The sequence below is a fragment of the Emys orbicularis genome, chromosome 1, assembly GCF_028017835.1.
Source record: "Emys orbicularis isolate rEmyOrb1 chromosome 1, rEmyOrb1.hap1, whole genome shotgun sequence".
Classification (NCBI taxonomy): Eukaryota; Metazoa; Chordata; order Testudines; family Emydidae; genus Emys; species Emys orbicularis.
Window position 1 is genome coordinate 250,122,348 of NC_088683.1, and position 3,876 is coordinate 250,126,223.

Here is a 3,876-nt window from a genome sequence, read left to right on the forward strand (position 1 = left end):
TATCAAGCAAATCTGGAATCTCATCAAAAAAGATACCAAGTGGTCTTAAACCCTGTTTTCCATAAAAAAAATGTTGATTGGCATTAGTTACACTGCCACCTTTACATTCTTTACTGACTGTGTCCCATACCAGCATTTCCCGGATGTTGTCTGGGACGGATGTCAGGCTAACCTGCCTATAATTTCCCAGGTTCTCATTTACCTTTTTTAAATATTGGCACAACATTTTCTCTCTCATCCTCTATCAGTCTGATCCAATATGGCAGTTCCTATGTTCTGGATAGGCAAGATCTGTCTCAGTTATCCGTATCTACCTCAGTTAATTCTAAAACAGCTTAGCCCATGTATGTAGAGCAGTGGCTTTCAACTTTTCTCATTTGCAAACCCTTAAAATTTCAAATGGAGGGGTGGACCCCTTTGGAAATCTTAGTCTACAACCTGCAAACGACAGGTTGAAAGCCACTGATCCAGAGGTCACTTTATATAGTAACACTAGACTGGTTATTGACTTAGGACAAGGGAAATAGTGTCTTTCAGGAGGTTTCTGACAGTCTTTTGCTACCATTTGAAGTCCAGAGAGGGTTTCTTCCACCACCTGTGTTTCTCCACCTACCTCTAGAAAAGCGGTTACTGAGGTCAGACTAATAATTCGCTTCAGGAGACTTTGTCATTGTGCTTCCAAAGAGAGCAAACTGCTTATGGAGACACTGCAATTCGGCCTTTTATTGTCATCATTCCTCAGCAACACAGAAGTCCTTACAAAGCTTGGCATATCAAAAGAGGAGGATACCTTATGATTGCATCATATGATATTAATAGTTATTGATAATCAGAATTACTATAAATCCTGAATCCGTTTATATACATTTAAGCAGCTATGAGGGACACCATAACTATTCCCACAGAAGCTGTGGATTCTCAGCACCTCTGAACAACAACAAGGCATCAAGTTGGGCACTCAGATATTGGGTTGCACAAAATTTATGGACATTTCTGAAAATCTGTCTGCAAGTGACTTGGCCATGGTTTCAAAAAGTCAGTGGCGGAGCTAAAGACATACGCCAGGAATCCTTGTTACCAGGTCCATGGTCTACAAGACAACAACACTTCTTCTAAATCACTCAAACTTAATATTTTGAAACAGCTTGTCAATGGTTGGCTGGCCCTTGAAGGGAGTCAGGGCCATCTTATCTGAGACAGGCTCCTGTAAGAGAAGTCAACCCACACCCACCAGGACATAATTAAATCTAAGATGGCTGGTTGGTAGCTAATTAGCCTGATGAAGGGTTACCAAGGTTCAGCTGTGGGGTGGGGTGTTCTAGAAACAGGAAGCTCCTGAGGAAATATGCTCCCAGGAGAGCTCACCAGAGCAAGATGTCTAGAAGGTGTGCTCCTAGGGACAAGGAGCTCCCAAACAGTGGCAGGAAGCCCAGCTTGTCAGGAACTACACACTGCCCCAGAGAAGAGCTGCAGTTGACATATCTCTGCAGACCCTTGGCTCTGGGAAAGGATTCTCCTCAGATAGTGGCAAAAGGCCTGATTCCAGGGAAGAGACCTGTGCTGAGAGAACCCTGCTTGTACAGGGCCTGGATGGAAGGAAGCACTGGATCCAGGTTGAAACGGATAAACTAAGACTGACCATTTCCCAGCTAAGACTCTGATGAAGCTTTGCTTGTATTTTCATTGGGCCTCATTGAACTTACTGATGACACATTAGGGGAGACTGAGCCAGGGATAGTCTGGAGCACCATGCTTAGCCAGCAGAGGGTGCTACAGTGCAGGTATGCTGAGAAAGAGCTTTATAATCTTCCTCTACAAATTTTATAAGTAAATTTGTAGATTCTTTAACTTTCTTTGCCACATTTCTCTCCAATCTTACATTCTGTTCTTAAAGTAAGCAGACTTAATCTATTCATTCCTTTTCACTTTTTAATGGTTTATATATAAGGCCCTACTCAATTGGGGATATTGCAGAAATTGCAGATCCCACAATATTACATTTCCATCTAAATTTTCTCAGCTGTGCGGCTGACAGACAGTGGGGGATCCCAGCTGCCCAAAGGGCTCCCGCTGTCAGCCTTGCACATTAATGATTGTAATGTAGTTGCAGCAAAAAGTCTGGTTATCAAAAAAAATTAGCAGTTCTTGCTTATATTGTTCCAGCAAATTTTTTCTTAAATAGGTCTTCTCTGGATTTTCCAAATTACCACAATTGAAAGAGGTCCATTATTACTTTTCTGTGATTGTCTGCTTCTTGTCTGCCACTCAGCTGCAATTATTGGACAATCATCCCACAATTCAAGTAGGGCCTTACTTACATAGGAGTTGTACTACTCACCACAATGCTCCCTCCAATGTGGATTCCATGTCTTGCTGATATCTGCAACCTCCCAATGTCTCTGATAACTTCCTACAGGCTGACGAGCTGGAGTTGTGACCCTCTTGACATTTATCCACTAAGAATGTTCAACTTTTGTGTTAAGGAAGAGGGAGAAGACTCAGTTGCTATATTAAAGAGTAAATTAAAAAGGCAGTCCTGGAAGTAGAGATGAACTTGCTTTGGAGGCATACTGGTTCCTATGCATCAAAATTGTTTGGAGATGGGGATGTCAGTTATTAAATATTCCAGTTCCCCGTGTGCTTCTCATCAGATAGAGGCATCACAAAAGTTGCACCTGCTGGTGAAATGAGAGAACTATGCCCTGACAATTAATCCATGAAATCTAACCGGGGACACTCCTACTGGGAAAAAAAGAGGCAGATCTTAAGAAGTTATCACTACTAAGAATATTTTGGAAAAACAAATATTTGATGAACTGTTTGGTAAAGTAAATGCTCAATTTTTTTCCCAGTTGAAAACCCCTTCATTTCTGGAACATTCATTCTAAAATAAAATTACTGTTCCAATTGAAGCACAATACAAATTAGAAAACAATTGCATATTTTCATTTTCTTAAAAACACTCCAAATACACATTGTTTTAGAAACAAAGTGCACTTCAGCAAATGTCTGGCAAAAGACACTGTTTTAAGCAACCTTACAAAAAGTCTGAGGAATGTACCATATACATTCATTTGTAACATGACAGTACTAAAAGCCTAAGAATTCAACACTATTAAAATGTATACAGTACTGTAAATATACATAGTTCTTTACAAAACAATTTAGCATTTCCTTATACTATCTATCGTATGTAACTATCTGAACAGGAGGTCAAAAAGAAGCAGGGGTTGATATTTCATCTCTGATGCTTCGGGTTTAATAATAAGTGCTTAAAAAAAAAAAAAAAAAACTATAAAGGCACAATACTGCTAATCTAGCAAAGGAAAAAACAAATGACAACCCCAGTCAAAGTCATAATGGGAAATAAACTAGGACATTCCTTTTGGCTATGGGACAAAAGCAAAGACCCCTAGCTTCATAAAAAGATCTTAAGAAGGGATCCCAACTTGTGCACATGGAAATGGGGGCAAGAGGGAAATCAGGAAAGTCTAAAACAGAAATAAATTCCCTAGCCATAATAGCCCTTTTCTACTCTGTTTTACTGAGTTAAACATTGAGAGGGAGGTAACTAACATGAATGCTAGGTAAGTCAACACGCTCAACATGTTAAGACTATCCCGCAAAGACACTGAAGTCAACTGTTACTGGTAGAAGTTAACGAGATGGAAAAATTTAAGTACTCAGCTCTGAGTTGGAAAACACTAAGAACCAATGATAAGAACCATCAATTATTTTTCATCCAGTGGTGGGAGGAGTGGAAGATGCCATGTAATATCAAAGAAATTATTTGATATTTTCACAATCTATTTGCATGCTTCTTAAACATCCAGCTCCAGTTACAGCAAAATTTAATTTGTTTTTTTTAAAGTACGG

General features: G+C 39.6%; 1 non-coding gene across 1 annotated transcript; it reads right to left on the reverse strand.

Annotated features, from left to right (window-relative positions):
* Window positions 1–629: 629 nt before the first annotated feature.
* On the reverse strand, window positions 630–743 carry LOC135873123 (small nucleolar RNA SNORD89). The gene has a single exon (XR_010561074.1). It is a non-coding gene; the product is annotated as a small nucleolar RNA SNORD89 (small nucleolar RNA).
* Window positions 744–3,876: the final 3,133 nt, after the last annotated feature.